The following is a 13,748-nucleotide window of genomic DNA, read 5'->3' on the forward strand; positions in this document are numbered from 1 at the left end:
GTGCATTCTACCTGCCTATTTGTTTAGTCTGTACGCAGAATGTATCCTATAAACAACTGGACTAGACTCAGAGGAAGGTGTAAAAATTGGTGGAAGATAGAGAAATATCTTAACATGCAGATGACTCCATCTTACTAGGAGAATATAGCAAAGATTGGACACAATTACTGATGAAATTACAAGAATGCAGTGCAAATGCAAAGTAGCATTTGAACGTAAAGATGACAAAATCATGACTACAGTAGGAATATACAACTTTCACATGGACAATGAAGACACTGAAATGGCTCAAGGTGTCGCTGACTTTGTTTCTGTCAGCAACTCAAATGGAGACTACAGACAAGAAATCAAGAGAAAGCTGAGACTTGGAAGAGTGGCAGTGGAAGGATTAGGAAAGATCACCACAGTAAGGATGTGTCATTAGAGACCAAGGTCAACCGTACACTCGTATCCCCAGCTTACCTGTTCTGATATGAAAGCTGGCCTGTGAATAAGGATGACGGGGAAAAAAATTCATTTCAAATACGTCATTAGAGGAAAGCTCCATAGATACCCAGGATTGACAGACAGACAAACAAGCACGTTCTAGGGCAAATGGAACCTGAAACAGCGATGGAGGCAAAAATGACAAAGCTGAAGTGGTCCTACTTCAGACACGTCATGAGAAGTCAGGGTTCTTTGGAAAAAACAATAATACTGGAAAAAATAGAAAGCAGAAGGAAAAGAGGAAGCTCAAATATGATATGGGTTGACTCTATCAAAGGAGCCACACACACGAGTCTACAAAAGTTGGGCAGGACTGTTGGGGACAAGACACTATGAACAGCACTCATTCACAGAGTCACCAGGCATTGGAGCAAGTCAATGCATATCACACACACATACACACACACACCCCACAACCATCTTGACGTTTTATGTACTGTGTAATGTAATTTTTCAAAAATTAGGTGAAAGTCTTTTTTAAAACGATACAAGGTATGAGGTATATCATAGATCAGATATAGAATAATTCAAAAATGTAAAGACAGAACTCAGGAAAGAAGAAAAACAAAATTTAAAAATCCCTGCAGAAATAAAATATAAACTAGAAGAAACACAGTGACAATCATGCCATATAAGATTTAAAAAATGGGATCACTATTGCGAAAGTAATTCAGCAAGAGGGTATAAAATAGTTGGTTACAAGGATCTAAAGTTGAAGAGAATCAATCAGAAGATATCTGATATCTTAACAATTGGAGTATTCATTCCTTCTGGAAAGAAAAAAATGCTTTGAAATTGTTTATTAAAGAGAACACTGAGCACCCACTTGGAATGACTAACAGCAAGTGATAGCTAGCAAAATACTGCACATGTAAGATAGGAAAAATCGTTTAGGCATCAAGAATCACAGAGCAAATGACTTATAAGGGAAAACATTACAATTCAATCAACCTTTATCAAAAGAAATACTGTGTCAAAAGAAAACAGAGCAACATATTGAAATACTCAATGGAAGAAATAAAGAGTCAGGAACTTGATACCAGCCAAGCTGACTTTCAGGTATAAAAGGCACTGACATCCAAGTCATCGAGAAGATCTTGCGTGACAGTGTCCCACAAGCAACGAAATAAAGAAACCTCAAACAAAAAATCCGCAGAAGGACACTGACATAAGGATGGCTGGTAAGGACTACATTTGTAAAGATTCAATGAAAGTTGTATGAAATAGGGAGTGATCCTGGTATGGTCACTAGGGTGACTGTCTCACCAATGAAAGTTGTATGAAATAGGGAGTGATCCTGGTATGGTCACTAGGGTGACTGTTTCACAGTAATATATTCAGGTCCAACTCTAAGGTATTTTCCTATATCTGTGTTTGATTATATAGAAAAACACTTTTAAAGCAACTAGCAAGTGATAAATGTTATTTAATATGTAAAAAACTTCTATATTAAATACACATGTACCTAGAACTAGCACTAGATCTATACAATACAAAACTAAAGTCCTACTAAGGGCAACACTCCGGGAGAGCAGCAGCAGGGAGGCTCCTGTCCTTGGTCCTCACTGAAGGTCCCTGACGCTGTAGAAGCTCCATCCCCTCGGAGGCCCTGGCTGAGGCCTCCAGGTCATGACCACCACAGGTGTCAACAAGAACCTGCAACACAAACACAGGTGCTGGAATCACTGGGAAGCCACAGAAACAGATGGAGGAGAGATTGTGGAGGTGGGTGTGCAGGACCCAGAAGGCTCCTCAGACCTTAGAAGGTGACCTCGGGACCTCCATCCTGAGGGTTCAGTTTTGAGGAAGAACTCTCGGTTCTCTTCTCTTTGGACACAGTGTTCCTCACCCAGCACACAAAGTCCACAGAACGGATGAGTGATAGAGGCAAATATTCCACATGAAAATGACACTGTATTCTCAGCAAGAGTGTCTGAAGATAAATACTAGACTACTATGGAGAAAGTCACAGGGAATTGATCTCAACTATCCCTGGAGGCTCCTCCTGACTCAGATTCCTCCAGAACTGTTTGTGGCATGGGGCTACACCAGGGGCCACCTGCAAAAGGGAGGAACCCTGCCCAGCACTCAGCTAAGGGGGGAGAGGGGGGAGGAGTCATTCTGAGGCCTTCCTTTAATGGAAAGGCTTTGTGAATGAAGTGGCAGCAGTGCTACATCATGAGCATTCAAAATGCCATGAGACTTACCGAAAGGTTATGTTCTGTACTAAATGAATTTTTATGGCATGGTAACAGATTCTAAAGCATGTTTATCCATTAAGAAGCCAGTGAACATCGTCCTGAGAGGTGATGGGATTTGTGTCCAAGTTAACTGAGGTATATACTTGGCAATAATGAATGCACACATTCAAACTCTACAAGGTCATTAATATATACACTTATGTACCTATCCATTCATGATGTGATGGTGAGGGGCATGTATGTTAGAAAGTTGGCACCAGCAACTGTGGTCTTTACAGTAACAAGAATCAAGGGAAACACTCAAAACACAAAAAAGTCAGAAGCTATGGTACATATATACAATGGAATATTACTCAGCCACAAGAAGAGATAAAATACTGCCATTTGTGACAACATAGATGGACCTCAAAATAATCATGCTCAGCAAAATATGCCCGACAGAAAAAGTTGAAAATCACATATCACTTATATGTGGGATATAAACCTAAAAGCAACAAATGAACAGGACAAACAAAGAGACTCGTGGACATGGGCTATAAGACTAGTGGTTTACCAGAGGGTAGGGGGAGGGGTAGGAGGGGGTAGTTTGACGGGGCAAAGGTAGTTAAATATAAGGGGGTAGAGGGAAAGTGAAGTGGGTAAAGGGGACCAAATATATGGCAGCTGAAGTAAACTGGACTTTGGGTGGTAAACACACAACAGAATATACAGACGTCAAATTATATGTACACCTGAAAATTAAAAAACACAAAAAGTCACACACACACACACACACACAAACAGAATCACACCACATAGATTCACATGCCCACACACTCAGACCCATGCACACAAACCTACATCACCTGGAACTGGAGATCACGGCCACAGTTCTTTACCTAGAAAATCAGTTTCCGTCACCACATCCTCGATTCTCACTGCCAGCAAGAAGCTGGAATCAAAGTGGCTCTCCACAGTAAAACCAGCAAGAATACCACCCCTTTCTCAGTTTCTAGATTTTTCCTCAGCAAATGAAGGATTCTAGAATACGTACTATCTTCAAGGGCAAGTGGAACCAATTGAAATGACAGAAAATACTATGAGGGTCACATCATGCCCGGTCCTGCTTGCACAGGTCTTTGCTTAACTCAGTGACATTAGAAAACCAGATGGGAAACGCTGGAGGTGTCAATGAAACCTACCAGGAAGAACAGGACTCAGGTTGAAGGGCACGAACTTTCCTGGAGGAACTCTGTTCTCAAGGCCATTTTGGATTGGCAATTACAAACTTCTCTACTAAAAAAGAAAAACTGCTAAGATAAAAAAAAAAAAGCTCCCTCTCATACAGTTTGTAAACTGCTGCTATCATTTTTGAAGGCCCTTTAGGATTAGTTATCAGTTGGTACTAGACTCACACTCGACACTCTCGCCACCAAGTAAATGTCTGTATTATCTGGAATGTACATGTCCACTTTTTCATATCTTAATTTTACTGATAAAGTAATAAAGCCATATTTCTCTCACAGAAGAAGAGAGAGCTTACCTTGGTGAAGGATTTCACCTCATCTGCCCTCTCACTGGGAGGCTCTTCTCATAGGTCCTCGGGGGAATCTGTGAGGACACAGAGTGACTGTCAGTCCTTGGTGCTGCTGCTTATGAAGGACTAGGGAGCTCTGCTGAGTGCTGACAGGGGCGAGAGTGTACTGATGAGGGTGGTGGGTAAGTATGAACTGAGCTGCTGCTGGGCCCTCCTCCTTGCTCAAGAAAGAAAGGTCAAGGAGAAGAGCAGAGAAGAAATGGCTTTCTGGAAGGAACCTAATCAGTGGGAAATAATCTAACAAAGAATAAACACAAAATCATACTGTTTCAAAGACAGAGGCCTGATTCTTTCTGCCTATTTTGAGATTCAGCTAAATTGCCAGTGTCTTCTTGATTTCCTCCAAGATCATTTCTTCCTATATAATCCACACATACTATTGCTGTGTTCATCAAAACACTTCTGTAAGTTTTTTACTTAATGAAAAGCAAATTTTTTGGGGACATAACTCACTTTTACACAAACTATCTTATTACATTTATTCACTAATCCTTTTTCATTAAGTGAATAAAATACAGAAGATTTGAAAACAGTGAAATCCCATTATGTAGAGTTGATGCTATCATCTGTGATAATCTCCTCCCTCTCATTTTTTTCTATATAGTGTGTGTGTCATTAAGTCGGTGTGTGTCTACTCTCGCACAGGCCATGGACAGTGGGACAGTTCCTTACGTGGGAGAGGCATGGGGGCACAGTCTCTGTCTATCCTAGATGTGCAGGAGGTTTGCAACAAGGGGGATGGGCACCAGGACGCCCCCAGGTTTACTCTGAGTTCTCACTTGCCACCGCCCCTTGGGTATGTGCTGACAGGTTTCCATGTTTCTGAGGTTTGCTGTAATGCAGTCTCTTTGATTTTTAACTCTGAGACAGAGGCTAAGGGGTGACCTCAGCACTGACAGGTGCTGATCCAGATTGTTCTTCATGGGGCCTCACACCTCTTAGAATCTCTGTGCTGACCTGCAACATGTGGACCTTATATGTGCCTTTCATGCAAACGACTATGCCAAAGTCTGCAGTTAAAGGCACCGACAGCTGCCCTGGTCTATGTGACCAATGAGGACATCTACTCTTGATAGGCAATGTTTGGGAGCTATGTAGACACTAGCACTTCCAGCCGTGTCTACATTTGCTGGAACTCCCTCCCTCTGTGACTAATGACCCCATGGCTGAATGGTGAGTGCCGGTCAATGGTCCAGAGCATCAACATAGGGACCCATGCCTGGGTTCACATGTTGTCTCCTCCACGTAGGAGGTCAAGAGCTTGAGCCATTCATCTCAGCTCTGCCTCTATATGAGGAGATGAAATAGTAACAAAGCTCCAGATACAGCCATGGAGGGAAGAATGACTTATGTAGTCTGTGAAGATGAGAATCTTTTTAGAAAGTGAACCAGGGGAATATGTTGTGTAACTCGGTAAAAGCCTGAGGAAACACACCACGCACACATACTTGCATTCACAATCAGAGCACACACACTCACCAAAAACACTCTCAAACTTCAAGCACACAAACCCCACCACCTAAAAGTCATCACGGCTGCTGGCCACAGTAGAACTGGCCAGAATTCTTTCCTGCACCACACTCCCTTCCACTACAATCCAACTTTCATTCTCGTCAGGAACACAGATCGCGGGGCCTTCTAGACCAAATGGGCAGGAAAGCCCCACTGTGGTCAGCACCCAGATTTAGCCTCAGCAACGGACTGAATCCTGAATACATACCTTTTTCATCTTCTGCATCTACCTGCAATTAGAGAGAGAGGAAAACAATAACAAAAAAAAAAAAAAAACACTGTTAGGAAAACATCATCCTGGACAGGGCTTGCACAGGGCTTCTGTTCTCTTGATGTCTTTAGGACAGCAGACTGGAAACCTGAGTTAATGACCCCAAGAGAAAACATACAGAACACCTGTGAGAAAGTTTGATTCTTCATGGAAGGTCTCCGAGTATACTTGGATTGGCAAATGCAAAACTCTTTTTCAAGGAGGAAAATTCTATGCAGAGGAAAATGCTCCCTACTCTACAGTTTATGACTAATGCTGTCCTTTTGAATGCCCTCTTGAAGCAGGAAAAATTACATAAAAAGCTCACACTCGACAATCTCCCCACCAACTAAATTGTCTACCATCTGGAGTGTACATGTGTACATCTTCATGATTTAATTGTGCTAAAACAAAATAAATCAACATTTCCATCGCAAAGGAAGATAGCAGAGCTTACATGTGGAATAGATGGGTCCTTCTCAGAGGCCTTGTCTCCAGAAGGCTCCTCCACCACGACATCAGGGGCGGCTAGGGAAACACAGAGCAAGTGTCAGTCATTGCTGATGCTGCCCAGGATTTACTCAGGCAGCTGGGCCTGATGTGCACTTTGGACGGAGAGTGTGGAGTGGGTGATTGCTAACTACAAACTGCAATGATCAGCAAAGGCCGTCTTCCTGGGTGGATGAAGGAAGGCACAAAAATGGAACAGGAAAAAAGGAAAAAGCTCTCGGTTTTCTAGCTAAGGGTTAACTAATTCATGTAAAATGGTCAATCTGACAAAGAGTAAACACTAAAATGCATGGTATGATTCAAAGACAGTCATATGACTTTTCTATGCTTTTGAGATTCAGCTAAATTGCCACTGTTTTCGTGATTTCCTCCAAGATCATTTTTTCCTCATAATCCATACCTGCTATTGCTGTGTTCATCAAAAACACTTCTGTAAGGTATTTAACTTAATGCAAATCAAACTTATTGGAGACATAACTCACTTCTACACAAACTATCCCATTTATTTATTCACTAATCCTTTTTTATGAAGTGAATAAAATACAGATTTGAAAAGAGTGAAATCTCATTATGTAGAATTGATGTCATCATCTGTGATAACAACTTCTCTGTCATTTTGTTTCTACACAGTGTGTGCGTGCCATTGAGTCACTGTGTGTCCTCTCTCAAATAGGCAACAGACAGTGGGACAGTTCCTTACGTGGGAATGGCATGGAGGGCACACCTATTTGAGCTCTTCATGGAAGCTGTCTCAAGTCCCTTTGAATTGGCAATTACAAAATTCTTTTTTCAAGGAGGAAATGGTGCTGCTGAGGACGCTGCTCGCAGCACTCCAGTGTGAAAGTAATGCTGTCCTTTTTGAATGCTCTCTTGAATCAGCTTTCAGGTGGTCATAGACTCTCACTCAAAATTCTCCCATCTAGTAGATTGTCTCTATCATCTAGCAGGTATGTGCTCACATTTTTAGACTCTAATTTTATAGAAAAATAAAGCAACATTTCCATTTCAAAGGGTGGAAGGCCTTCTTACCTTAGAAGCAGATGGGACCTCCTCAAAGGACCTCACTCTAAGAAGCTGCTCCACCGTGGCGTGAGTGGGAGCTAAGGGGACACAAAGTCACTGTCAGTTATTGATGGTGCTGCTCAGGACTGTCTGAGAGAGCTCTGCTTGAGGTGGTTGTGGGGCTGGAGAATGTGGATGTGGATGATAAACACTATGGTTTGAGCTTCCACTGGGATAACCTCATAGTGGATAAAGAAAAGCCAAGGAAAGAAGCAGGCAAGAAAGAGAGATAGAGCCTTTGGCGGTCTAGTTAAAGGGAATCTAATCCATTTAAAATCATCTAAAATGCATGCTATGTTTCAATGACAGTTTCTGATTCCTCCTGTCCTTTTTAAAGCCCAGCCAAATACTCACTTTTTCTTCAAATGTTAGAACCATTTCAGCATCCATGCATTCATACATGTTGCTAGTGTCTTCAGCAAGTATAATATTGGATATTTTGCTTTTATTGTGATGAACTTTACATCATACTTATGCTGCTTTTAATCATTTGTGATTATATCGGTCAGTAGCATTGATTACATTCACAGTGCTGACCCATCCCTGCTGTCTAGACTCAAAACATTTCTCAGGAATAAATCACTCTGCCTTGACCCTCCTTCTACCGTTGTAATCTCTACTTTTCTGTCTCTAGATATTGGTCCTTTCCAGAAATCTCATATAAATGGAATCATAAATTATTGTACAGGCCTGATGTCACTAAGCTCAGTATTTTTTCAGGGTCTATTCATGTTGTAGCCTATTTTAACATCTAATTTACTTTTATGGCTGAATAGCATCCCACTATGTGCACACATTGCATTTGATCGACTCATCATTTGGTAAATTTTGGGGCTCTTTCCACCATCTGGCTATTGTGAATAATGCCTTTATTAACCATGTTTCTGTGGGAGAGAGGTGATACCCTGGAGGAGGAGGCTGAGCCACAAAGAATCCAAATCTATCATGCAGTCCCCAGCTCCTATCTTTCAGTCTCTGACTCCACATACGACACTTCCCTCCAATCACAGCCCCTCAGAGGACTAGGGATGTCCAATTTGTGGCCATCCTTCCCCAGCATCTGTCCACTCCAGCTGTCTAACTCTGAGGCTTCTCCATAACAAGGGACCACTCTGAGTCACCAGTGGTCTGGGTGACTCCCAAGCCAACTCAGAACATTCTGGACCAACTGGCTGCCACATGACATTTGAAAACTTAGCTTCCCTTTCATGACCAACCCTGGATGTGGAGTTGATGTCCACGAGCCAAGAATGTGGTACCTTAGTGATTCAATGAATTAAGGCTGAAAGCTCCACTGTTTGCTGACTATTGATCTGAGCAACCATCTGAGCAGCCTGCGCCAAGGCCTGGCTGAGAGCAGACTCTGGCTGCTCTGGCTCTGAATGTGCACCTTCCCTGCCCAAGTCCTTCTTCAACAAAATTCAGTCTCTTCTACTGCCTCCTCCAACCCTACACTGTGCAGTGGCAGTGGACTGAGTCTCATTTCCTCTGAGAGGAATCTCTCCTTAGTGACAGCCTGTGACCCCACACCAGGACACTCGCAAAGAACCACCAAGACCCTCCTAACCTCCGTCACCAAATGTTCATTCCTCTTACCCAAAGGCACCGTCCCTTCTTACCACTCTCCAAGGCAGCACCCAAATACCCAGGAATTCTGTCCACATCAAACCATGGAAATCTCACTGTGAATTTCTGGTTTCTTCTCTTTGTAAAACCTCTTGATTTAGAATGCTAATGTTTGGTGTCAAATTTTGGCATTCACATTCAGAAGAGTTGATCTGTAATCCCCCTTTCCTGTCATGTCTATGGTTGGGGTGGTATCAAGATTCTCCCTACCCAGGGAGAACAGTGTGGATGTGTTCCCTCTGTATCTGTTCACTGGAAAGTGTATACAAAGTTGGCACTAGGAAATAATACATTTTTCTAAATTTAGAAAAATATTTAAGGCAGCCTGCTTGTTAGAAGAATCAGAAATATCAATAAAGTAATACGACAAAATTCAAAACATTTATAACTCTCTAGACAAATCCAGAATGGTAGAAATAATTTTTAAAAGATGAGGAATAATTTTCAGAAAAAGCTAAGCAGCCCATTTGAAAGAACAGCATTCAGATCAATAGAAACATACCTGTACAACAGTTCCGATTTCCTATCTTTAGGACTTGAGGTGTGGAAGCTAATAATCTATCTGTTCTCTCTCTGCTCATAGAGAGACAGCTGAAATGAAAGGAAAGATGGACATCATCACACAACCATAGTGCTGGGCCATCAAAAAACTTTCAGGGTGAACACACACTGCTGCTCTGTAGACAGGTGTGTGTTTACATGGACTGTGTGGCATCTAAGGGTACATGTTTTGTTTCAAAAACTGAATCCCAGACCCTCATATTATTATTTTGTTTATGAAAACAAGTTATGAGAGAAAATTTCCTGGCCCCAAAATACAGTTGATAGTGAAAATTTCAGAGTGAAGAGGGACAAAGCTAACATGTTGAGAATAAAAAGTGCATCCATTCTTGATTGAAATACCATCTTCACACATTTCTACTATTTCCAAGTCACCAGACATTTCTAGGACAATGTAAAATACATTCCAGATGAAATAAAAAATAATAATAGGAATTCAATTTTAAAGTTATGTTTCTCTATTAAGCATATAATTACATATGTATATTTAATACCAAATTATACAAACACTGCATGACTAGGATTCGAAGCCTGTCACTATGCTTTACTGCCTCTTTCTACTTTTAAAGGACTCCATGAATATTAGCATGGACTTACTGACCTACCATGAAACATCTCTAAGAGAAGTCACTGTCTCAGGTTCCTGATCCTATTTAAACAGAAGCTTTCTCCTTCCTCCTTTCAGGTGGATGCTTACTGCATGCCCCACATTCTACCACTTCCCAGGACAGGTTTCTACAGAGTCTACCAGCCTGATGATACTTTGCCTCCCTGATGCCTCAATTTAGCATCCTGCCATTACTATTATTTCCCTTTCTGGCATCTATCACAACTTTGAATTATATAATTTTCTGTGTGACTGTTAAATACCTGTCTTCCTAACTAGACTGTAAGTTATGTGAGGGCAGGGGAGTGATTGGCACTTCATACTTTTTGAATAAATACACTCCCCTTTGGGATTTCGTGAGCTTGAATATAACCATCTAGTCTTGACAGAATACTTTTCCATCTCTTTTTCGCATCGCACATCCATTATGAAGGAGATATCAACCCAACTACAAATTAAGTCTTAACAATGAGGTGAGGCGGTACAGGAGGCGGTACAAAAGAGGGATTCTGAATTATACCTGGGTCAAATTCTAGTATTCGGGCCAAATCCTTCATTAAGCTGAATTTCCTCATTAACCAGCAATCATTATTCATTGCACATAATATGCTACTCTCCTGGACTCTGGGACGGAGCAGAGCAGTAACAACACGTGATAAAACGAGAGGGATGGGGGATGAAAAAGAGAACTAGAGTAGGGAATGTGTATTCTGAGTAGGGAATGTGTATTCTTAATTTTAGAAAAGGATGTCCAGTAAGGCTCCTAGAGAAGGAGGCATTTATAAAATGGAAATACAGTGTCTTATTTCTCAGGCTTATGGAAATGATTAATATGAAGACCCGCAGATTTTTAAACAATCTTCCATAGGTCCACTTTGGACCTGGACCTAAGAGATCTCTAAGGAAGAGACCTGGCATCCAAACAGAAGAGGAACGCTCGGCGCCACAGAACAGGGAGAGCTGTCCACGGTCCCGCCAGGAGCAGCGATCCCGCGCGAAGCTGCGCTCGGCGGAAACGCTGGTCAGGGTAAAACGCTGACACTGGTGGAATCGTGACGAAGGCGGCACTCAGGCGAGCCGCATAGTTACCGTGGCAAGGACGAGCGCCTCGGAAGAGGATGCACCCATACAGACTGTTGGGCGGCTGAAGACAAGGTGTGGCCTCCAACGGTAACAGAGCTGTGGCTTCTGGGAGAGACAGTGGCGGGACTTCCGGCGGAGACAGGGGTGTGGCTTCTGGCGGAGGCGGAGGTGGGACTTCCGGAGGAGGCGAAAGGTGGGGCTTTTGGCGGAAGGGATCTCTCCGCGGCCAAGAGACCTGGAAGATGCTACGGGCATTGTGGTGGTGGTTATGTTTCGGGTTGTGCAGTCATCTAGTAGGGCAGGCAGAGGCCCCGAGTCCGGTGGAGTCATCGGAACGGAGCCGACCGTATGCGGTGCTGCGTGGGCAGAACCTGGGTGAGAGACTGCGGCCTAATGGGCGGCAAGGTCAGGCCTGCGCTTTCGCCTCTTGGGGCACCGGAACCTGGCAGAGGCGAACAGAGGGCGAAGAATGAGTGAGGGCTGGGGCTACCCATGTTACCTCTTCTCCGAAGGCCTGAGTTTTACCGCTCAGTACAAGGCCTGGTACACAGTAAGCTTTCAGTATGTTTAGTTGCATGAATAACCTCCGAGTCCGGAGACCTGGGTCTCATTCTGGGCCCCCTCCTCTCCGGTTGTGTGGGCCCAGGCTAGCAACAAGGAGCATACAATATACCCTACCCCCTCTTCTTTCCTAATGGGGACAATAGTCATAGTAATAACGGTAATTGACATTTGTTTCGCAATTCCTGTATACCGTGTGTTGTGCTAAGCATTTTGCATACGTGATTTCATTTAAGCCTCACAGTAAATAAGGGTGTGGTTTTCAGCCCTACTTTATAGCTTTTTTAAAAAGTCAGAGTGGCGAAATTTTTTCCCCGAGGTTACACAGCTAGAACCTAGGTTTTGTTTGGGAGCAACTCTTCAACATACACATACACACACATGCATACATATGGATGTACATGGCTATGGAGGGAACCCTGGAGAGTAAACCTTGGCAGACTTCGAAATAACTGCCTCTTCTTTAGCCAAAGCCCTCCCTTTCCACTGCACCTCATTAGTACATCTGTATATCTACAAAGTTGCTGCATAATATCTTTTCTGGATTATTTTTTGACTCTACACGAACTCATTGTCTATTGACCACTTACTGTGTACCTAGCACTCTGTTGAGTGGTTTCCATACATTATCTTCCTTTATCCTTTGGAACTTGAGTTTTTCAACCTGGTTACTACTGGCAGATTAGACAAGACTATTATTCATTGTTGGGCTGGGGAGAATGAAGACACTATCCTGAGCAATGTAATATCTTTAGCAGCATCCCCAGCCTTTACCCACTAGATGTCAGTAGCATATCCCATTCCCAGTCCAAGTGATTGAAATATCTCCAGACATTGTGCATGTCCACTGGGGTTAAAATAGCCCTGAGTGAGAACCACTGCTGTCGGACAGTACTATTCAGAGGGTGATCTGCATACCAGTGGGGTCTGCAAACTACTTGTCCTTTGCAAAGAGATGACTACATAAGTTAAGTGTGTAGAAACTTAACATGTTGACATTGTTGCAACATCCAAGCAAGTAGAGGCCAGTTCTAGGTCCCTGAACTAAAATGATTTGCAGGTACTGGGAATTGCTTATTAGTCATGCACAGTAGGGCTATGTAATGGCCTGGGACAGATTAAAAGTTACAAAAACTAGTCTTTCACCACAGGTCATTTGAGAAACACTGCCCTAGACAATCTTGTGCAGTGGGTATTTTTATCTCCGTTTTTACAGAAGAGGAAACAGACACAGGTTATATAACTTACGTAAGATCACAAAGCCTGTAAACGTAGATGAGAACCCAGACAGTCTGACCCCAACCCTGAATTCTTGACCACTGTGCTGTGCTGCCTGTCTTGGTCATAATAACTGCTTTTATTTATTGTGTGCTTATTATATGTCCAGCACTGTATTAAATGCTTTTCATAGGTTACCATAGGCTTAAAGAAACCCTTGTGAGATGAGTTTCATTTTCCCCATTTTATAGATGTAGAAAATGAAGCTCAGCCATGGGAAGTGACCATAGGGAAGGAACTAAATAGTCCTAAGGTTCTGCAGGAACCTGCCATTCAGGCAACTAATAGTACATGCAAAATGTGGGACAGGTAAAGATGGGAGAATTGATCAAGCCCTACCCAAATGAATAGCTATCCAAATGGATAGTGAGTACCTAACAACTCATGGTTTCAAACTCACTCCTTTTTTCTTTTAAGATTTCTATTCTCCAATTC

At 42.6% G+C, this 13,748-nt stretch overlaps 2 long non-coding RNA genes across 2 annotated transcripts in view; one reads left to right on the top strand and one right to left on the bottom strand.

Moving 5' to 3' along the window:
* Positions 1-1,896: 1,896 nt before the first annotated feature.
* Positions 1,897-13,748, bottom strand: part of LOC107196420 — a 13,348-nt gene continuing 1,496 nt past the window's right edge. The window contains exons 2-8 of the long non-coding RNA XR_001517823.2: positions 11,481-11,916; positions 9,726-9,814; positions 7,565-7,635; positions 6,483-6,553; positions 5,984-6,005; positions 4,210-4,277; positions 1,897-2,142 (exon numbers count right to left, since the gene is read on the bottom strand). This is a non-coding gene — a long non-coding RNA (uncharacterized LOC107196420). The remainder of the gene's footprint in view (positions 2,143-4,209; positions 4,278-5,983; positions 6,006-6,482; positions 6,554-7,564; positions 7,636-9,725; positions 9,815-11,480; positions 11,917-13,748) is intronic.
* LOC107196419 overlaps positions 11,712-13,748 on the top strand; it is a 4,813-nt gene continuing 2,776 nt past the window's right edge. Inside the window, exon 1 of the long non-coding RNA XR_001517822.2 lies at positions 11,712-11,849. This is a non-coding gene — a long non-coding RNA (uncharacterized LOC107196419). The remainder of the gene's footprint in view (positions 11,850-13,748) is intronic.

Source organism: Pteropus alecto, unplaced genomic scaffold, assembly GCF_000325575.1.
Source record: "Pteropus alecto unplaced genomic scaffold, ASM32557v1 scaffold259, whole genome shotgun sequence".
In the NCBI taxonomy this organism is placed as follows: domain Eukaryota; kingdom Metazoa; phylum Chordata; class Mammalia; order Chiroptera; family Pteropodidae; genus Pteropus; species Pteropus alecto.